We start from the raw sequence: 24,784 nt of genomic DNA on the forward strand, positions 1-24,784 counted from the left end.
TTAGATCTCTCTTTAGCCATTTCTAAAGTTGAAGAAGTTGAGGAACTCTTCATGGAAATACGAAAACAGGCTGAGGAAGAGTATTCTACTTTGTATCGAAAATCCGAGGAGATCTCATCACTTGTTGGTGTTTCTCCATCAATTCCAAGAAGAGTAGGAACACAAATTTCGAAGCAATGTGGAAGCCAGCTCACCTGAGGACTACTACAGACGTGCAGTATTTATTCCATATTTGGATGAGATATCCACAACCCTTAAAAGGAAGTTATCAAACAACAAAGAAACTTTACTCGGTTTGGAATGTCTATTGCCAAAATATGCCGTTAAGAAGGATTTTATTGACATTGTGAAGGCGATTGAATTTTACGAAAGCGATCTTGAAAATGCAAACAAAGACATTCTGGAGGCGGAGTGGTGTTTGTGGAAGCTCAAATGCAGAATCTCACCAGAAAATCAACCAAGGACTGTGATTGAAGTTCTAAAAGAAATTGACAAGACCTCCTTCCCAAACATTGCTATTCTTCCTACAATCCTGGCTGTTATTCCAGTAACTACAGCATCTGTGGAGAGAAGCTTCTCCACACTGAAAAGGCTAAAGACATATTTGAGGAGTAAAACCGGTGAGGAAAGGCTGACGGCTCTTGCACTCATGGCAGTGCATAGAGATATCAATGTGGATATTGGCGAGGTTGTGAAACATTATGGACATAGTGCTCGAAGACTACCTCTTTCTTAGAGGCGAACTGCTTGTTCAGAAACATTGTACTGATATGCAGGGTGTAAGGGTATGAATATAAATATTTTTGTAGCAGTCAAGAACTATGTTAGAAACCAATATACAATCGTATTTTTGTAACCTGCGAAACATTTTCGGGAGCAAAGGGATACAGTTTTGGGAGTAGGCAATAGTTTGAATGCGATAGTAAAGAGATTCAGTGCCACCTCACTACCTCCGTTCCCCTTCTCTTGTGTAACACGTAATTTCAAGACAAAAATATGGATAGACGCAGTGTCCAAGTGAGAAGTCATCAGACGGGGGCGGGGCGGATAATCATAAACTTGAAATTATATACCTGATAAATGAGTACCCGGAACTGCAATATCGACACTGTTAGCCATTGATCATGCCTAAGTAATTAATAGAGGACAAAACATAAAAACTGTACATACGTATATTGGGGTAACAAAACTAACTTTATATTGTACTACTATATGCTGTATCCCAGGCTTGCGAGGGAAAGTAATAGGACGAGGTAAACCCTATCTAGCATACGTTGTGACATATATATTTCTTTACCAACTAACAAAATATCTATACCCATATCCCTACATTCTATATATATATATAGTGTGTGTGTGTTTCTTCGCTGCATTATTTGTATAAAATATTACTTCTTTGTAGCTTATCACATGACGATTATTACAATTAAATAATCGTATTTACTCTAGACCAGAATATTACATCTTTACTCAGACAATTTATTCATGCATTCATTTCACTTGTATTCGGAGTATATAAAATGCTGCAGTTATGTTGCGATGGGAATAATAGATTAAAACAACGGCGTAACCAGATTTTGGGAGGGGGGACTGTCCAAAGAGTCCAGACACCTCAGGAATTTTAACAAATGTACTTTTACTAAGCATGCACATTGTTAATAGTTTCGGCAATGCGCACGAATCAACCACTCTTACTAGGAACCAAGGACACTCATTTCCTTATAAGGTACTCCATACTATCTAAACTCTCCGGAAATTTGGACACCCACCAAAATAAAATTCTGGATGAAGACCTATCGTAATGGGCCCCCCCCCCAAACCGAAATCCTGGCTACGCTACTGGTTGTAGTAAGGATGTAAAGGATAGGACGTATAAGTCTCTGGTAATACCCCACCAGAGTATGGTTCCAGCGTATGGGACCCTCACCAGGATTAGGCCTACTTGATTCAAGAACTGGAAAGAATCCAAAGAACAGCAGCTGATTTGTTCTGGGTGATTTCCGAATAAAGATTAGTGTTACAAAAATGTTGCAAAGTTCGCGTTGGGAAGAACTGGGAGAAAGGAGACGAGCTGCTTGACCAAATGGTATGTTCCGAGCTGTCGGTGGAGAGAAGGCGTGGAATGGCATCAGTAGACGAATACGTTTGAGTGGTGTCTTTAAAAGCAGGAAAGATCACAATATGAAGATAAAGCTGGAATTGAAGAGGGCAAATTGGAGCAAATATTCGTTTATAGGAAAGGGAGTTAGGGATTGGAATAACTTACCAAGGGAGATATTCAATAAATTCCAACTTCTTTGCAAGGCTAGGAAAACAACAGGTAGGGAATCTGCCGCCTGGACGACTGCCCTAAATGCAGATCAGTAGTGATTCACTGATGATTGAAATAACCCAGCATGCTCAGCTTTACCAGCAAATGGTGAGATATCACGAGATTTCCTTCTACCTTGGCTCCAAAGAGAAAAAAATAATGAAGCTACTTTGAGCATCAATGGCGGTCAAATCAAGTACGGATTTTAAAATAATTAGAGACAAAAAGAAGACAAACGCTCGTTTTCACGGGACAACAGTTCATAATACGGGACGCAAAATTTCCACCTCAAAAACGGGATGTCCCGTACAATACGGGACAGGTGGCAAGCCTAGCTACAATTCCAAAATGTAGTGAAGCCTATCCTAATTTCAACAATAGAATTTTAGTATGAGCCAAATATCTAGAGATATATTTCCAGTACTACCTATACAAATTTCCCATAGGTACTACATGAATACTTCACTACAATTAAATAAGCACACTGATTTCTACTAGTAAAAAACACTGCAATAATTCTAAACTACGTTCAAACGTATCCTAATTACAAAGCGATATTAGGCCTACTACCGGTACGGTACGCGGAAACAGAAATAAAGATTTCCGTTAATGTTGAAATTCGGAAGAACTACTCAAGGATCACACAACAAAGCTAAATACACACAGATTTTAAAATTATAATTACTATTTTATTCCACTATGACTAATATTAATAATAATAATGTTATTTGCTTTCTGTCCCATTAAGTACTTTTACGGTCTTCGGAGATGCCGAGGTGCCAGAATTTAGTCCCGCAGGATTTCTTTTACGTGCCAGTAAATCTACCGACACGAGGCTGTCGTATTTGAGCACCTTCAAATACCACCGGACTGAGCCAGGATCGAACCTGCCAAACTATGACTAATAAAAATATATTCTTCCGTTAGATAAATGCTGAAATATCGAAAGGTGTTACCGTACACGGGTATAACCCACAAATATAACAGGCAAGGTACTGTCAAATAAAATAACTACCGGTACCAATACACTACAAATCTCAAATGCACTTAGGCTTATCCTAATTTTAACAGGTTAAGTGAAACAATACAGCTGGATTTAAAACTATTTGATAGGCATTACCTACTATTCGGTTTATTTTTTGACTACGCGCTAACCCTGGGGATGAAGGGGAAGTAAGCGAGGCAACGGCAAAGTCATATTAGTTCGTCTTCCAGGTGTGGCCTGTGATGTTAAGCACTCAGAGGTCACTCCCAGCACCGTTTTCTCTGGAACTGATAGGAACGGTTTTTCAAATACCCTGCGTCTCTGATGATCATAATAATTTAATGCCAGGTTATTTTTACTTTTGCCAGCCCCGTTGTGTAGGGATAGCGTGCCTGCCTCTTACCGCGAGGCTCCGGGTTCGATTCCCAGCAAGATCAGGGGACTTTTACCTGGGTACCAGGGCTGGTTCGACATCCACTCAGCCTACGTAATTACAATTAATTAGCAATCTGACGGTGAGATGGGGGCTCCGGTCTAGGAGGCCAAGAAAAATGGCCGAGATGATTAGTCGTGCTGACCACACGACACCTCATTATCTGCAGGTTTTCCGGCTGAGCAGCGGTAGCTTGGTATGCCATGGCCCTTCATGGCTGTTGCGCCATGGGTTTTTTACTTTGGTCGTTGAGGATAAAATATGATATTATGTCTATAAAATTATTGTTTTATGGAAAACTAGTGGATTCTTTATGATTATAAACCAATTATCATTTTATAAAATGAATTTACTTTCGAGCGCAGGAATCGTTTCTTACAAAATGCGCTCTTTTGTTTCTTTCAAGACAGTTTATTATATCTTACTTTTCTTTATTACAACTCGCCTATCATTATTCATATTTTTTTGGATGTTGACGAATATTAATTTACACGCCTTTGTAAAAGGAAGCATTGTCTCTGCCTTTTTATTTTTACATGCCTATTGTCCCATTTAATTTCTCTCCCATTTCCATAAATTTATTTTTTTTAAACCGGTATGATATTTCACTAAAAGTGTAGGCTCTAGATCTTTATGTGATTCAGTTACCTTCTTTCATTTTAATTTCCTTTGTTCAAATTTTATATCCAAGCACATTTTCGTGCAAAGTATACTAATCCTTTTGATAGTGCATGCAAGAGTATTATAGTAGTTTAATTTAATAGGACCTATAAAGGCGAAAATAAGGGTCATTCTTTCATACAATGGTTTAGTGCGATGCCATCTGATAATGAAGTAATGGTCGAGACCACAAACATTTCAGCCAGCCTTTGCACACAAGAATTACAAAGGAACTGGAGTATTTGACCCTCATTACGTTGACATACACGGTATGTCAGTTACCTTGAAGGAGCCGTATCGTTCCTCCCCACATTCCCCTCTCTGTTCATTGTCGAGCCAGAGGAATGCTCTCTCCACCTCCCCTCACTCTTCACATGTGGCTTTGTGTTACGCATCTAGTAGATGTGACCAATGAGAGTGAGTGTGTAAGCAGATACTGGGTGGTTCTGAGGGCTGTACTGACTTTTTTTTTTGCCTGAAGTGAATATTTCTGGCCATGAGCTACAAAAGATCTAGAGTGTATGTGTAATATTCTAATTATAACAGTTTAACTGAAACAATAGGACTGGGTTTAAAGCTAAATAATTGGTACGTGATTCTAATTCTAAACTGCACTTAGATTTAACCTAATTACAAATTGGATAATTGAGACAACAGAAATATTATTAACAGTACATCCTTTTGTTTATCCCTACAGTCTAAATGCTCTTGAATACTGGAAGATGGAGGGTGAAAAGTATAAATTACATGGACTTGAACTACCTGCTCAAAACTACATATGATCAGAATAGAAGAATCAGCTGATTTTTATTTATATTTTCTTGATGACACTATACATTTGTTCAGGACTGTAGCCAACAATGCAATATTTGAATACGAAGAGCGGCAATAATCGAGAACAATACAAAGACTGTTAAATATTTTGACAGTGAAATCATATTTTTTTGAAATCCTTGCCTTAAACAAAATTTACACATCAGTGTTGTGTTATTAAAAGAAATTATCACCTTTGTGATGGTAGATAGAAAAGTTGAACTTATATTTGAATTACCCTCTCTACTGCCTGCACTGATATAACCGCTGTGGAAGTTTGATCATTTTTAGTAGCCCGTCTTTCTATCAACAAACCTACTGATATTTGAATAATAATATTTAAAATGAAAAGCCATTTTTCAGGCAATCCCTACCTACAACTTGTAATGTAGTGAACACATCGGAACTACTCAGTGTAAAAATGTAAACATATACCACTAATCTTAATTACTAGAAACAAACACTAAACACCAATATTTGTGGAACTAAATGTATCACACACACACACGCGCTCAAAATTAGCTGAATTTCCACAAGAATTAACTACTTTATCACTAAAATAATAGAAAGCTCTTGGAACAGCGAACCACTCGCCAGCACATCCAGAAATGGACCCTTGTATCCAAAGGGTTATTTTGCAAAATTGAACGCGATGAGAAGTATTTGGATTTAGAAATGAATATTTATGATGTGCGATAGGCAACTGAAAGAAATATCCAATGTGGCGAACAAAAATGACACTTTTATACAGAGACAATGAATTACATGCAAGTCACTGTGACACCACAAAAGAAGGGACATGGTCCTTACAAGGGTGTATAATCACCACAGGCAGTGATACATGCTCTGCAATGTGTTCCCATGTTGGCCACAAATTTGGTAAGGAGTTCTTGTGGTAGGGTACTCCATTCCACAAGCAGCGTGGTTGACAACTGCTGGATGGTTTTTTGGTGCGTGTGGACATAATTTTGCAATATGTTTGCCCAACATGTCCCACACATGCTCGATGGGACTTAAGTCGGGAGAACGGGCAGGCCAGCCCACTCGCCGAATACCCTCTCGTTCCAAGAACTCCTCCATCTGCGCTGTTCAATGCGTTCGTGCATTGTCGTCCATAAAACTGAAGTCAGGGCAGAATGCACCACTGAAAAGATGCACATGTGGAAGAGGAACAGTACACTGTCACAACAACTTTGACCAGTGAGTGTACCACCTTCAACGTTTGGGCTGGGAAGACTTGGGAGAAAGGTGACGAGCTGTTAGACTAAGTGGTATGTTCCGAGCTATCAGTGGAGAGACTTCGCTACAGAATAATTTGTATTGTAAAGAACTCCTCCACGCAGAATAATGTTTCCCGTACGTGATCTTGCAATTATTATCCGTTTGCAGGACTTTAGTTTAAAATGTCACATTACAGTTGGCAATCAGTGTTGTGAAGCTGACAGTATTACCAAATTTGCTATGTTTTTTGCTAGTGGCTTTACGTCGCACTGACACAGATAGGACTTATGGCGACGATTGGATAGGAAAGGCCTAGGAGTTGGAAGGAAGCGGCCATGGCCTTAATTAAGGTACAGCCTGGTGTGAACATGGGAAACCACGGAAAACCACCTTCAGGGCTGCCGACAGTGGGATTCGAACCCAATGTTGTTTTTCCTCATTTATGTATGTAGTATCTGCTATTATTTATCTTTCATTTTTTATTATTTTGTTTTCTATTGATTTGCACATTAATTTCAAGAACCGGAGCAAAAATAACTTTCGTGGACATAATGGTGTTTATGCATTTCCACTAGAGTAGAACGCAGCCCGGAAGGCGGTTTGAAGAGGATTGCGCAGTAACATTCGTGCGCTTTGTAGTATGACGTGCTTTCCGCTGAGCCAATAGAATCATTTCAGTAAGAGGTGCCTGTTTGTGCGGGTCACGAGTGAATGTTTCGAGTATTATTTGTAAATATCATAATCAACGAATTTAGGGAAGTATTTGCGTGTGTACGTTAGATCCAGGAAGAGCAAAAAGACAAGTATTCCGTCGACAGGCGAGGGAAATAGTATTTAAAGTGTATTTGTATTTTGTAAGCATGCAGCAGCAGGCGTTCATAGACGGAGAAGGTGAGGAACGCCATGTTGCCACGCTTCAAAAGAAGACAGCACTCGCGTGTGGTATCGGCCTGCGAACAATACAGATGATAAAACAAGCTTCGGAAATAAAAATAATGCGGTGTTCAGGTCGCTAGAGAAGAACCCTTAGAGGAAGAAGCCAGTGACGGTCCTCGATGATTTCAATGTTCTGCGTACAACAATATTTGATATGTATAAAAACGGCGAATATCCTAAGGCATTGAAACTGGACCGTCCATTTACCTTCCTTAATATTTCGAAAATTTTCCTCAACACCTTCGCGGGGTTTGATGTCAAAAATTAATTTGGACTTTTAGGAAACGTTTAAGCCCACGAAAAATATAGGTCATCGCTTTGGAATTCAAGATATAACTGGAAGAAAACATGTTTACACATTCATGCTGTTATGCTCTCTGCACTTCGCCTTCATTTCTCTCAACTTCCATTTAACTTCTTTAATATCTCAAAAACTTCCCTCAACACTTTCTCGGGGTTTGATGTTAAAAAAATAATTTGGACTTGCACGAAACTTTTAAGCCCACAAAAAATATAGGCCGTCGCTTCGGAATTCAAGATATAATTGGATGAAAAAATGTTTACACATTCATGCTGTTATGCTCTCTGCCCTTCGCCTTTCACTTCTCTCACCTTACATTTACCTTCCTTAATATCTCGAAAATTTTCCTCAACACTTTCGCGGGGTTTCATGTTAAAAATTAATTTGTACTTTCAGGAAACGTTTAAGCCCACGGAAAATATAGGTCATCGCTTTGGAATTCAAGATATAACTGCATGAAAAATGTTTACACATGCATGCTGTTATGAGTAGGAAAATTGGCATCACCGTACCTCATACATCTGTCTCTCTCTGCGCAACGAAACCGCCTTCCGGGCTGCAATCTACTCTAGCATATAGAGGCTTATGAGTGTGGACATAACGATACTTGCATCTCTCTTTGGTAGTTGGATATAAGGGTCTATGTAGCAAGCTTGGCAGTGAACATACGGGTCACTGCAGCAGTCCATGATTTTTAACGTACAAAATATGCAACATAGAAGGTGTTTTGAAGCTCTACGCTAGTGTTAATCAATGTTCAATGATATGAAGAAGGAAAAGTTATTATTATCCCAATTTTTATTTTTTGTTGACTTAAGGCTCTTTGCATCTCATCTGATTTCTCTGCTACATCCAAAGTCTGAGGGTCGGACAACTACAGAATCTATCGTGTCCAAACATGCAAAAAATATATCACCCCATAAACTTTGTTCTGATCGCAATTTTTCTGTGACTACCTCTTCTACTTGCAATAGCAACCTGAACACACAGTCCAGCCCCGCGGTGTAGGGGCCAATGCGTCCGCCTGTAACCCGACGGCCCCGGGTTCAATTCCCGGCCCGGTCAGGGGGTGTTAATCGTAATGATTAATATCCCTGACGTGGGGACTGGGTGTTTGTGACGTCCTTAGTCTTCCTTTCCTCACACCCAACATTCCACACTACCGCCATTCCAATAACACGCAGGTTCATACAATATGCCAGTAGGGACAATAGATCCCCATGGGTCGATGCCCCGAACAAATAGCATTACAAAAAACTGAACACACGGTGAAGGATATCTCAAGTATCGCAAGCTTTTCTTCGTGCCATAATCTTTAATGAGGTAAATGTTGCCAGTTAAAGCTCAGGTGGCTGTTCACTACAAAGGGTGCGAACACTATGTATGCAGTAAATATATTTGTCACTTTTTCTTACTATGTAGCCTGCCAAGTGAAGCACTAAATTCTGTTTTGTGTGATTTCCCTCCTAAGGAAGAGTTATTTCATTTTTCCAGTCCGTTAGTACCATTTTTCTTTAATTTTAACCTCTGTGGAATCTTTAATTTCTTTATCTTTACGTTCACTTTCTTTAACAATTGCACGGTAATGACTAACAAATGAAGTGGAGGGGAGGAGGAGGCTCTATCACTGACTCGCAATTTTGGGGTCGAATTTAAAGCGAGTTTGGTAGGTACGGAGATACGTACACAGACAGCAGCATGTGTAAATGTAGAAAGTCCACAGTGGAAGGGTTATCGTCACAACTAAGGGAACGCAAAATACCGAAATAGCGCTTAAATTTTGCCGTCAGGACATACCTAAATCCTCTGCTTCAGAAGTAGTCCGCCATTTCCAGAGTATTTTTCAAGGTTACTCTTAAAGATTCCAAAGTTCTTGAAGATGCAAATGTGTTTCTCTGAGATGTGATGTTTTCTAAAATTTCAAGCAATATTTTGTGCCACGGAGAACCTTTTTAAAAAAATTTTACGGACAATATGGAGTTAAGGGCATCTGCAGGATTATTTATTTCACGTGTGAAAATGTACGCGTGCTCACTATCACTGAATTCACTAGACTTAATTTCCCTAAACAGCTTAATTGCGTCGACTACACTATTACTGAATAACTGAAAAGCTAACCTGACGTTCATCTTCTGAAATGAGGTTGGGTCTATGTGAGAGGATGTTATCTTAGGACAACTTCGAAGACCAGCGAACTCAGGAGAAGTGTCAATTTGATATAACTGTCTATAAAAGTTGTAATTCACCTTTGCCTTTATACAACAAAATAACGTTATCGTGGGAACAATTACGTATGCACTTCAAAACATGCACTGAAACAGAAAATGCCCACACTCGCCTTTGCCTGTCGGGTTTTCAATGGAGCATTTTATTTTATCATTCTTCCCTTAAATTCCTAAATTCATCCACGCCCTTTTATTACACTGACTTCCATCGCACGTAAAACTTTCACCCTATTTTGCTCCATTTTAATTATGTCCTGAATTATTATTTTTGACAATAGTTTTCCAGGAGTTGCATTATTGCTAGCATACACTGCTACAGGCTGAATCCAGCTGTGCAACATAAATACAAGCGCGTGATTGGCAAGGACGTTCCTTTTGTCGTAGGGAGTTTCATCTCCTAAATCAACAAACCCGTCAACTGTCAGTGTTGTAACCGTCCAGGCTTCTCCAGCCATACTAATTTACTGTACAGTCCTATTACGTGATATCACTCGATATCAAGATTATCCGTCATCGGAAATTATTCATTAACACACATTAATTTAACTTCAATCAGTTGTAAATAAGTCTTTTGGAATCATATTGTATATATTAGAACATCATTTATTATTTAAATTATAAGATAGGAATTCATTATGTACTGTAAATATGGTCAATATGTTGAGTCTGAGTTTGTGTCATTTCATCTCATATTGTGTACACGGAAAAGTTATTCTTGAAGCGGGGAAGTTATAATGAGTCGTTGGGTTTAACTCATGAGTACTGTACTATACAACGACCCGCGTGCAAGGCTAGCAAGCTAGGAGACTACATCATCGACACGCCTACTGGTTACGGGTGAAGAATGAAGAGAGGGAAGATATGATATGAGATCTATGAATCAGATGCTATGTTGTATAGAGACTGGATGTGGAGCAGTTACCAAGGGAGGGGAGAGCTGTATATTTTCTTGCGCGGAGCAATCCTCAACACACAACTACTTTATTATTTTGGAACAGTGAGTGGTCGGTTCGAGACACAATTTTTTTCGGGACGGTGTGTTGTCGCTTCAAGACACAGTACGTAGCTGCTGTGATGTTGTCGGGTTAGGGTAAGACGAAACAAGCATACGGCTTGTGATGTATCCTATATTTATTCTGGACGAAGAACTACGTTAGTTCAAGTCCGCGGAACTTGGTACAAGTCTGTATTGTATCAGTAGAATAGCTAAGTTGGATTATGATTTCTGATAAAATGGAAATATTCACAACCCTGAATTTTCTCCTCATACGATCAACGGTGATCACTTTTCACAAGCATAGGGGCAATATCTAATTTAAAGACTAGGCAATTAGGGAGTGCTAATCCAGATAGCCCAAACCATATCGCAGTAGGAAGGAAGGATGTCATGGAGCCAGTCTGCAACGAGAAAAGGGGAACGAGTAACCACGGAATGCAGATGACCTCAACGGAAGCAACAATTGGTGAGCCACAATTAGACAATGCAAGCAACAGTAAATTACAGTAACGTTAAATTCTTAATTCCCCCCAAGCTAAACGGTAATTTTCTGACTCATCTCATTTCTTGTTTAATAAATTCATTTGACCAGATCTTGCGTTATTTTTTTTTCTCAAAGTGATATTTAATGGTTAATTATTTAAAATCCTACCCTCTGATTTAAGTATAAGTCTCTATGCTGTTAAATATAAATTTTGCTGTACAGTTTTGTTTAAAACTGTAAAGCTGGCGCCCATACAATACATAGAGAAATGGGAAACCAAGGAGTGATAATTGATTCTATTTGCGTGGCAATTTACGGGCAAGTCATATATAGTTTATATTTATATTCATGTGTCCCCAGCTATTAACTTTCGTCTTCTCTAGTGTGAAGCTTAGAAGAGTGAACAGTTACAGTGTATTTGTATTAAATCTAATGTCTTCTCTCAATTTCATTTAATAAAAATCACTATTCCTAGTCGCTTTTTTTCGTCTTGCCTCTTTACATAAAAATCTTTAATTGCATTCACGGCATTTTCATTAAAACCATAATTACATTTCAACCCTTTGCATAGTCATCTCAAATGAGCTTCGGTAGGGAGAGGAAGTAACTCATGCTTCAAAAAATATCTGTAACACTTGGGGATTTGATTTTTAAAAGTGAACTATGTAATATAAATTCATCAGAATAGCGCATACCTTTGGAGATGGTGTTCCATTTTTTTGACCACTGTGTCCACAATTATTTTTTGTTTCTTGCTAAGGAACTTAAGACTGTTTTCAGGTTCACTTGACACGTTGACTTTATTTGCAATCTGCTTTAATTTAGCTCTGCATGCATCTATTTCTTTTTAGCTCTAATTAAATTCCTACCAAGGTTTTTAACTTGTCTTCTCAAATTTAGAATAGTTTTATAAACATCAACATCACTATCAGCTACCGGTACGTTACAGGACAAACTGGCACCAGGTTCTTTTATTTTTACATTATCGTCACTATTAAGTATTTTAGATGTAGAGGAAAAATTTAGTTCATTACATTCTAAGCTACTACTGCTAATATTGTCATTGCCAACATGTTCTTTGAGTAACTTTCGTTTAAATTGGGGTTTTTCGAATTTTCAGGGACTTGCTTAAATAGGACGGTAAGTATGGAAAAAGGTGAGGGACAGCTCCTGGCTTTAAGCTCCACCTTATTCTAGGAATTTCAACTTTCCCCAGTTAATAATAAACGAGTCTACCTTTATAACAATGTCTTCCAAAAAATAACACTCACAAACCCTAGACTTACGCGTAAGCTGCATGTCTTTTCTTGGGATACCTCTAGCCCACTCAGAGAAATGCTACTCATTTTCAGGTGGTGAGAAGAAATGTTTACCTTCACCTGACCTGCAACCAGATCGACACCCCGGCACAAAGCAGTTTCACACTCACTATATTCCAAAATATAGTTATTACAGTCGAAATATCACTCCCGCTACAAGTGAAAACGATCGTACCCAGTGTAAACAACGCCATCTGTTCATCCAATGCGATCATAGCGCTGCAGTGGCAAATCTCCGCACTGTGGCCACTAGTTTCTCCATTGCTGTAATGAGAAGCGAGTCGAAGTGCTCTCACTTCCTCTTTCTATTCGCTACGCAACCACACACACTCGAAATTAGCTGAATGTCTACAAGTATTAACTATTTTATCACTAAGATAATACAGAGCTCTTGGAACAGCGAGCCACTCGCTAGCGCATCCAGCAATGGACCCTTGTATCCAAAGAATAATGTTGCATAATTGAACGTGATTAGAAGTATTTGCGTTCAGAAATGAATATTCCTCATGTGTGAGACAAAACAAGCGTATTACTGCACAAAACAGGCAGCATACTTACCGGCATTTAGGATATAAATTCCGTTCCTATGTTGGCTGCCCTACAAAATGTATGGACGTTCGTTGGCGTTCGCCGCCATTGTTGTGGTAGATTTATTTTATTCTTTGCCGAACATTATCCGTTTGGGGCCAATATTAGTTTTGTGTTTGTGTTTTGATTTAATGCGTCGTTTATCTTTAGGCCTAGATCTGCTATTCTTTTCTGAATTGTTCCATCGATAGTGTGTTTTTTTACTTGTGATAGTCGGAATAGTGCTACCTGTAAAGTTGGTCGATTTCGAGTGAAGTTAACGAAAATTCCGAATCAGAAGATTTCCGTAAGTTTTATTAATGTAATTGCATTGTCCATGGGGACATTTGGGTGTATATTTATCTGATTTGAAGTCATCAGAATATTAATTATAATAGGCCTAACCGCAACTAGGATATCTTTCTAACATAAGCTGGTGTTTGTCTAAAACGAAAGAATTAAAGCTGTTGATATAACTTACTCAGAACCTGATAATGAGTGCTCAGTGGTTCCCAGTGAGGTTATGAATTAGTTCTTTATTCGAGCTAGGCCTAGTGTAGATTTACACCCAACAGTTATTTTATTTGTCGCCGGGTGTTATGTATTAGTTAGATAGAAAATTAGTCACGTAGAATATACCGAAAGGGAGAAACGCAATTGACAAAAACAGGTTTGAGGAAAGTCTTCCGTTTACAGATCTATTGCTCAGTTAAAATAATTATCTGACTGTTATGAAAAAACCTAACACTTCTTCATCAATTTGTAATATAGTAATGACTTAACAGTTTGGCAAGAAGTTCGAGCCAGTTGTTAGCTGAATGTGGTGAGTTTGATTTTCAGCAGTATTGCCATTAAGTATGAAATATTACAAAGCATCTCATATGCAATGTGTCTGCTCTTAGACTTTAGTGTTCAGAAATTGTTGCTTTTTTTTGTTTGGGAATTTCCTGTAAAAACACAGCAAGTCAGCTATGGTTTATGGATTTCAGCACACATAAAGGGAACATTTGCTCGCTGTTTAATTTTAGCCAAAACTAGTTGAGGAAGTAGAGCACACACATGCTTATAAAATTTGTTTGTAACATGGCCCTGGACATCGAATAGTGTGTAGATAGAGGGTGAACAGATCATCCATCAAGGAGGGTGAACTAAACAACAGTCAAATAAATGTGTTCAAAATTCTGAGTATCAGAGCACGAAATATCTGTGTGTTGCACACTTTCTTGCCAATGACTAGCTACAAAAGCATACCAAAAAAATGAAGCTCTCTCTGAAATTTAGAAATTAATATCTTCCATTATGATTATTATTATTATTATTATTATTATTATTATTATTATTATTATTATTATTATTATTATTATTATTATTATTAGCAGTAGAAAACTCAAAATTTATAACTAGCTGGATTTATGTTTAAAATTATAAACTGCACTGCTCTGCAAAACTTTAAATTTGGGATAATGGGCAGACCAGTCCATTTGCCGAATACCATGGCATTCCAAGAACTCCTACATTTGCACTGTTCGACGATGTTGTGCGTAGTTATCCATAAAATTGAAGTCAGGGATGAATGCACCACTGAAAAGACACACATAGGGAAGAGGTACAGTACACTATCACAATAACTTTGACCAGTGAGTGTACCACGTTCAAAGATTTGGAGGTCAGTATGCCCATGCAACATTATGCCTCCATATACCATAACTCAATGATCACCAAAATGATCATGTTGTACAGTGTTCCTTGGTGCATTACGGTACGTGTTCCCACCCCTCACCAAATGATGTTACGTCTGAAATCACTACTCAGACTGAATCTGTTGTCCTCTGAGTTGTTCATGTGACCCCACTCCTCGTCGGTCCAGATCTGATGCTCTTGGCACCATCACAAATGATGCCGGAAATGTGCGTGTGTCAACAGAACACAAGGGAATGGTAGTTGGACAAACAGACCTCAGCCATGCAGTAACCATGGCACTGTGAAGTGTAAGATTGGTTGCCGTACAGTCCTGTTAAATGTGGTTGCAATTTCACACTCTTCTTGCATATTGCTGAATGTGGTGGTCATCTGCTGCTGTAGTTGACAATGGTCGACACCCTCCTCTTCTTCAGGCAACAGTGCCTGTGTTTTGGAATGCTCTCCTTGCATGTGAAACAATGTTGTGAACAATACCTAATTCCTGGGTTACACTCATCACACTTCATCCTTCTTCTAGTATACCAATAATTCTTCCCTGTTTGAAGTCATTCAGATTTTGTCTCTGGGTCATGTTGTAATGAATAACACCACTACAGTGCACTGTAATAGCTCGCTGATTGGCTCACACTGTTTTGTCTCATTCCTTTCACTGCCTCGTTTAGTGGGGCCAGACCTATTTGGTATAGTCGCGCAGAACTCACGCCATATTTAATACACATGTTGGAGACTTCTGGCAACACGTTATCACACTTTCAGTCATTTCCACCAAATAGTTGATATGTTATGACACTTTATCAATCTCATCCTTAAGTTCTGCACAGCACTGAACAACTCAGCACTTTATCATATGTATAACTACTACTCAATCAGAAAGGGATTTTTACAGGGCCTGCAAGAAGTAATTAAATAAATATTTGAGGTATAGCACTATATCCCAGTCAATTGCCAATAGCATATCCTCAGAAATCTTGACAATCCCAGCTGTTTTTCTTGGTTTCAACTTTTGTATTTGTTTGTAAGTATCCTTCTCATCATATGTAAATATTCAGTCATTATCCTTATACCTAACTACCTTTACATACTGCTGACTGCCTCTGTAAATTCTCACATATACACTTGTGTTGTTCATCGAGGATCACTGGAATGTCCTTCCTCAAATCTGTTTTTGTCCTAAGGTACCTATACTCATCCTTACTTTGTTGACTAAAATTCATATGGCTGCCAATTGTGTTTGCCATCATGTTATTCATAACTCGTCTTTTCATTAAAATCAGTTTTCCTGAAATTTCCTTCTGCCTCTCCTTACTCTGTTTCTTTCCAAGCTGAATCACCTTCTTAATCTCTTTATGTCATTGTAATAATATAATTAGTACTTATCATTCCTTACCAACATAATTGCGTTAAATCATTACGTAGGGTTTTTACAGTTTGCAGGGGTATCTCAGGTTAGTCCAGCTAGTGTTTGTGATGTAATATAAGAATCAAATAGGCAGAAGTTGGATATACACTAGTGTCCAAAATTTAAGCATAATTACTAAACGAGGCCATACCACCTAATAGGAATGTCAGGTGGATTGCTGAACAAACGGAAGCTGAATAACACACCGTATGTCACACAACTTGTCCGAAGAAACAGTGTCAGGAACGGTCTGATAGCTGAGGTACACCTTTGACAACAACTAACAAAACTTGGCAGTGTCTTCCACAACAAAATAGGCTATTAATAGGGCGTACGGTTACCCCTAATGGCAACACATACTTCACAGCAACACGGCATGCTCTCTATCAGATGGTCCATGAGCTCTTGTGGCCGTCAATCCCATTCCTCCCAAATGCCAATGCAAAGTCTCGGAGGATCCTTGGTGGGGGCTGACGGGATGCAATTTGCCTCCCCTATGCAACCCAGGCATATTCTATAGGATTCATATCTGCAGAACTCGCTGGCCATTTCATGCGATGAATGTCCTCCCCAGCCAGAAATTCATCCAACCCAGCAGCGCAGTGTGGTAGGATATTATCGTCCATTAAGAGGAAGTCTTGACCAACTGCACCACTCAAGAAGCAAACGTGGTCTCAGTACCTCATCCCTGTATCTCCAAGCGTTAACAGTGTTCCACGGACCACCCATGCAGATGTGCAGGGCTGTATGGCCATTCAACATTATGCCGCTCCTCACCATGATGCCTCCACCACCATATAGGTCCCGTTCCACGATGTTCCTGTGGTTGTATCGGCTACCCGGTTCTCAATGGAAAATTCTAAGTTCCCGTGGAGGGAATTAGATATTTTTCACTAATAGAGCATGTGAAAAAGAGATCAGATCTAAGGCTTTTTCAGGCGATTGCTCTATTAAGAAGCGCTTTGTCTTAGGTCTGACACTAGACTCATCAGAGTGGGATGTGTCAGACCCTACCCGCTGACTCTGGTGTGTATGCAGGTGAACTTATCAGAAGCCCATTATAAGAGGCACAGTCTGATAACTGCATACAGAAGATAAATCTCCATAATCCACAATCCATAGAGCAAATGCCTGAAAAAGCCTTACATCTGATCTCTACCCGGTTCTCTCCAGGTTAATGTTCAATGGGAATCATTCTGCAAGCTGAAGCGGGATTCATCTGTGAAAAGCACATGCCTCCATTCATTCATGGTCAAGATTTGATGTTGATGACTCTGTCTCTATGCTGGAGTGAGCAGGATGCACACTGCTGGACGTCAGGCAAACAGCCCGGCTGTTATGAGTCCCTGGTACATAGTTTGGTGGGAAACGATAATCACTGAGATGGCTGCAAGCTCCACCGACAATTGTCTTGCAGGTGCACTCTGATTTCGTTGAGCAGTTAAGGCCAGATATTGGTCCTGTTGTGGGGCATTTACACTTGGTCGACCAGGTACTGGCCTATGACTAATATCTCCTGTGTCTCAAAATCATCACCAAAGCCTGAAAATGACACTTTGTGGCACATTCAAGGATACAGCGACTTAGGCCTGATTCTTGCCTGCTTCGAGGTGGCCGAGAATTCTACCCTGCAATCTGGTCCAAATGGCATCGTTGCGCCATTATGTTGTCACGTTCATCACGAGACTACACTCCGCACACTATAACAGGGCAAACACGACTGAGGGAATATGGGGTGCAGGCACCGGCTGTGTTAACCTTGCGGTTACGCCGCTAGTCAAAGCAGGGAACACTCCTTTCCTATACAGAGCGAACACGTAAGGTTTGTAGGTGCATACGTCGTGTGATTTGCGGTCTATTTCCTGTTGCCCTGCTTACTCGTAACTTGTGCTTAACTTTTGGACACTAGTGTATTATAACTTTATACCATATTTTAGAATAGTGAGGAAGCAAACAATATTAAGAATACTAATAACAAGATCAAGTCTATCCCTCCTACATACTGTATAATATGCCATAAGCGAGAGCACTCTACTTTACATACATACATTCCATACCAACCCATACAAAAAAATATCAACTGTTCCAAATGGATTAATGAAACAGAAAAAAACAATCACCAAAGGTTATAGGAAGTGACCAATTACTGTTCAGTAATCTGAAGACAAGTACTGTATAAAGTAAGATGGAATTACCTGAATGACCTTCAATTACAGTGCAGCCATTTAGAAACTCTGCCAGCTACAGTGTAGTGTCCAATAAATCTATGAAGTTTCCAGCATAGCAGTTAAGAGGACACTCTTGAACAATTTATTGGACTGTTTATCTTGAGAAGCAGCAGTTACACTCTGCTGAAAGTATTGTTACCCATTTTTTAATAATAAGCATATCTGCTATTTTTTATGGGTACTTTTGAGAGTCAACCACATAGTATGAGGCAAATCAGAAATTATAGAGATATGGTGATTTAAGTTATTATTACACCATTCTTGTAATCATGCCTGATGATGAAGTTTTGTTCTACCAAGTGGAGGATGTTGGGAGCAAAACCCATTCATTTCAGTCCTAATGATATCCCTGTGGGCTTCGTAGTTTATTTATTTAAGATATCATATGGCTTTAGTGCCGAGAGTGTTTGCGGACATGGTCAACTTACCTGGTGCAGGTCTTCCTATTCATCGCCCTCATGATTATACAGATATTTAGAGAAAATTTTTGTGCTTTTCACAAAGGCCAGAAATTCTTTCCAAGTGTCATAGTATTTTCTGCCTGGTTTAGGGAGAACCTAAATGAAGTACGCCACATCATCCCTTCACTGTCCATGAATTTGGACAGGATGCCCCCAATGTCAAACTGGAGGGTGTCTGTGCTGATAACAAAATTTACTCCAGCTCTTATACATCCCAGTATTAGTGCAGTGCCACAGGGTATAATTCAGGTGGTGAAAAGCTTTTAGGCATTCTTCTGACCAAATGACACCATGGTCAGTCTTGGTCAGAAGATGCAACCGTTAGGCAATGTTGGCAAATTCTGTGACAAATAGATGGTGGTAGGTACTGAGGCCTTTGGTACTGGCCACTTAATCACTGCCATAGTATTCTCTGTATCAGCCCAAAATATGGCCAAGCTACTTAATGTCCTCCTTTTCTTCAGGCTCTACATCATTGGGGCTGCCATCTGTTTTTAGAAAATCTCTTTAACGTTCTTCAGGAGCTCATTGAAGGAGGTTTCCATCATGATAATATCATTGAAATTAATCTAAAGTGCCTTCGAGTGCAGCCTTCTTAGCACAGATAACATTAGACTCTTAAAAGTTGCAAAAACTCAATGGCATGACCTTGAACCACCGGAGTTAATGACATATCAGATATACCCTTTGAGATTCTCTAACCTACCACAACGATTTAAAGTTCTAATATTCCACACTCCGGCTCAGAGAATGACAGTGTCCATCTTCCTGATGATTGCCCCTCTTGTGTAGTCCCCACCCAGAGATCAGAATGGGGGACTATTTTACCTCTGGAGTATTTTACCCCAGAGGAAGCCATCATTAATACATGATTCATACAGAGAGAGCTGAATGTCCTCAGCAGTTAGTTTCCAGTTGCTTTCAGCCATGTAGTATTATCAACACAGCTAAGCCATGTTCAATATTATTACAAGACCATATCAGTCAGTTATATAGAATGCTGCCCTTGTAACTTCCAAATGCTGTTAACCCCCTTTTGATGAACCATTCATCAGTCTGGTCTCTCCACAGGTACCCATCTGATATATTTCCACCTACGGTTTGGCTACCTGCTTCATTAGGATATGCAAGCATCCGCACCAAAGCACAGGGGTTCACAGGGGAGGGTAGTCGTTAATGATCAGTATATAGTTGCTTCCCTTATCACTGGTAGGGAGTGGCCCAGCCACAACTATTGCCACTCTCTTGCGGGACATGCCTTCGTATTACAACTTCATTCGAACTTTTGTCTCTGGCTTGGGCACTTGTTACCAACACACTTGTTGACTTTACTGCAGAATTCATCCATGTCTGCCTAGCAACCCTTCCAGTAGAACCTCTCTCAAACTATCCCTGAGTTTCCTTGATTCTGAGGATTCTCCCAAAACTCAACCATGAACTTCTTTCAAGATTTTGAACTCCATATTCTGTGGAATATCTACCTACTACAACTAAGCATTCCGACCCCAGGTTTCCTCCAACTCCTTGGTGGTACTTCAGCAAGGTAGCTTGTGTTGACCCTCCCTTCTGTAGCAGAACTTGCAGTCCACTTGATGAGGCCTTCAGGACAGAGCATCTGCATTGAAATATTGGGCCTGACAGAAGTATGACACCGATGTCTCTTCATTGTCTCTGACTCAAAACAAGACGCACCAAGTCTCTGTAAGCTGATGCAATGGCTTGGCAATGTTAGCGTAACTCTGATGAATTGACAGTAGTAGTTGAAGCGTTCCAAGAAACTCTGAAGCAGAATATTGTCCTTACATACAGTAGGCTATAATACTGTTCAGTTTGTATCTTAAATGTCGTCCCTGCGTTGTAGGGGTAGCATGCCTGCCTCTTACCGGAAGGTCCCGGGTTCAACTGCGGGCCAGGTCAGCAATATTTTCTTGGATCTGAGCGCTGGTTCGAGGTCCACTCAGCCTACATAATTACAATTGAGGAGCAATTCGACAGTGAGAGAGTGACCCCGGTCTAGAGAGCCCAGAATAACGGTCGTGAGGATTTGTCATGCTGACCACACAACACCTCATAATCTGCAGGCCTTCGGGCTGAGCAGCGGCTGCTTGGTAGGCCATGGCCCTTTTGGGCTGTTACACCATGGAGGGTTTGTATCATAAAACTTTAGTAAATAGTTCATAGGTCGGTGTAAGCCTAGTCTTCCTCATCCACCTCTCCCTCTTGATATGTCCCAGCTCCTTGGGGTGTTCCTGTCCAACAATTAGTGAGAGGTATCCCGCACTTAGATACTAACATTGCCGTCTCACGACCTCATTCTGAACTATCAGTTTTGGGTTTAAATTTAATTGTGGTTCCAACGTAATAACTTCCAGAATCCATCATCTGGTTCCCCTTCTGACACGCCAAAATTTCCCACCAAGATACTTCTAGAACTGAAACAGTTCTGTTTCCCAACTACTTGTACAAAATTATATACTAGTATCTATTATGGAGACATTCCAGCTTCAGATATTACTATATTAAAACATGAATAAAATAATAATAACAATAATAATCCAATTACATCATGGAGAAATATCATGTGAACTCCGTCACCTTTTACGGATTGTTAGTGGGTGCTAAACGTACCATGACAGCTGAGTTGTTGAAGAGGTTTGCCTTCAAAGAAAGCTACCTAGCCACAATTGCCGAGGCAGTTCTGCGTTGGTGCATGCTTCTCTTACGGAATCATTTATATTCAAAAACATAAAAATTGTACCATACTGTGTCTTTGGCAAAACCTTTGGGGGTCAGTTTCCTAAATAAAGGATTGTACATAGGTATATAATAAGAAAAAGAATGTGTTGTGATAAACAGAGTGTGGGGATGTCATATATATATCACAACTTTGTCGTCAGCATTCTGGCCTTGAATGTAAGATCAGCAGTTGACCTATAAGTTCTAAATCATTAGAGTATTTTCACTCTGAGCGACCAAAAAGTTATACCCTGTAGTTTGAGATTTTTCCTATTCCCTTTCTTAAATGGGGAAATCATAACACATTTGTTCCGTGCTAGAGGCACCCTGTTGCACTTCCACACTGCATTAAGTACTCTGGGTAGTGACTCTAGACCCTGAATTCCTCATGCTTTAATCACATCTGCATTCACATAATTTTTCCTTAGGTGTAATTCTTAGTGGTTTATATTTCTTCCAGGACCTAGTAGGCTTCTCCGAGAAGACTCTTATTTTCCTCTCTTATACTGAACCATTCCGAATGTTGCAGAATTGGTCGTTCATGACCCCTGTGATACCAAATTCCTTTCTGATTATATTACCAATTTTGTCTTCAATATCCCTGGTTGTTTCCATTTGCGTTTGAGCACACTGTGCAGTGACTTCATATTGCCTCTGGTTTCTGACGAACAAACTAACAATTCCTGAAATTTTCTTCTTGAACCTTCAGCTGTTTGTCTTGGTGCACACATTCAATGCCTTTACCTTAGCTTCTCTTGTAAGTGTTGATTTCATTTCCTCATGATGACAATTTTCACTCTATCATTCCACCATGATGCTTTCATTTCCTTCACTTTCACACTGTTTTCGCACAGTCTTCAGCTGGTCCCTTCACGGACAATTTTTTCCATCTGGTCCATTTTTAATCTCAGGTATTCAATTTCTCACTTGGTAAGTGATCATCTGTTCCCCGGTCCTCTTGCTTAGCTATGTTGTCTCTTTTATGAAGCTTCCACACCATGTTTTTAAGCATCTTTCTGGTCTGTATTTTTAGTGCATGGAGGTCTTTCAAATTAGCCTCTAACAACCAGTTATCACTGTCGGGCCCATTACTAGGTATTACGTTGATATCTGTCACATGCTTGCTCCTTTTCTCACCTGGGAGATATATATATTCCGCCTTATGTAGCGACCACCTCGTCTCTCTTTAGCCAGCTGTTTTTCCAGGCTCAGCAGCTCAGATGGCTGAGCTCAAGGTGGCAGGTTCGAATCTGGCTCAGTCCAGTGATACTTGAAGCTTCTCAAATACATCAGACTTATGATGGTAGATTAAGCTGCGCATGCCTTCAGGACACGTTTCTGGCAACTCAGCATCTCTGAACACCAAAAATATACTCCCTCTTGGCGGTCCCAATCTGTATGATCTGTCTCCTATGATGATGGTTCTACCTTCATGGCTGGACTTTCCTATTTTATACAGGAACTGCATTTCACCTTTCTGCTTGCACCTGCTCTATGGTGAATACACCTTTACCAGTGTTAGCTTTTACGTCCTTATATGCATGGTTGCCTTCATTATTGTCCCATTGACAAACTGATGCCAGTCATCACTTCAATGTCACTTGCGATGGTGAATCTCAACTCCAATTCACATCTCTGTGCTATTACACTACCAGTGTCATACATACTCACACCTCAACTTCTTCATCCATTTACCATTCTACTTGGACTCTTACCTTCACGGTTGCTATATTTCTTTCTTCCTTGAGGTCAAATAGTTCTTCACACATTCCTGAAAGTCTGAGTACACTGATGACCTAATTTATGTTGTCTGTCTTCTCCAAATTTGGTGCATGGACTCAAGACCCTACCAGTAATCAGATCATAAGCCATCATATCAGACATAGGTTGACTAATACCTGTCTTTAACCTGAGTATCTTGCATTTTGAAGCTCTTACTTGAGTCGAAACTTATTTAAAAATTGTCTTACTGACTTGGTCAGACTAAGGTGCAGTAATCAAACTATTTTCTTCTCTTGGGGTTAACTTCTTTAGCCATAAGTAGTTCCCTGCTACATCTGCAATAGAGCAGCTTTCTAATGAATTTGGGTGACATTTCCTCCACAAAGTCTTCAACAACAAGAGACAAGTCTTCCAGGTGTAGTTATTGGTTCTGCCCATATTTGTAAGAATTTTACCGGCCGCTGAGCCCTTGGCCAAACAGACCCATGTAGTACTGCCTACTGTCATATATGGTGACAGGATGCTCCTGACTTGACATAAAGTTTATTGTAAATTTATTCATTAATGCATTAATAACTGCAGCCTGGAATAATGCAGATGGTTAAGCTGCAGGTCTATCTATTTGGGCATCAAGTATTTCAGGATACAACACATGCATGAGAGAGAGTGAGACCAACCAGCAGCACAAGTTGACTGCTATGACTCTTGTAAAGGAGACACTTCCGCTGCTAACATCTACGGCCACCCATAGAGCCTCCAGCCTAGAAAAAGTTATACAGTGGTTGTGCCGTGACCAGCACGAACCAGAAGCCCAGAGAGCTGGATCATCTGCCACCTGTGATCTTCAGTATAACACCCCATCCCACAGCAGAAACCAGCGCAGTACATAAGGAAGCCCTATGTCTTGGTGGCCTGGAATCCAAAGTTTGTGATTTGTCTGTGGCAAAAACCGCTCAAAAATCTCCCCATGTCCTGGCACGGGCAACAGTTTGTCACATAGCATCTGCATGTATGTATGCGTTCATTAATTTATATGGAGTAATACAAAGTCCAATATTCAGGATTGCTAAGATGTTGTGAAAGGGTGGAATCAATGAATCAATCAATTCTAATCAGCATTTAGGGTATTCGCCCAGGTGGCAGATTCCCTATCTGTTATTTTCCTAGCCTTTTCTTAAATGATTTCAAAGAAATCGGAAATTTATTGAACATCTCCCTTGGTAAGTTATTCCCGTCTCTAAATCCCCTTCCTATAAATGAATATTTGCCCCAATTTTCCCCCTTG

The sequence above is a fragment of the Anabrus simplex genome, chromosome 2 (assembly GCF_040414725.1).
Source record: "Anabrus simplex isolate iqAnaSimp1 chromosome 2, ASM4041472v1, whole genome shotgun sequence".
Lineage (NCBI taxonomy): Eukaryota > Metazoa > Arthropoda > Insecta > Orthoptera > Tettigoniidae > Anabrus > Anabrus simplex.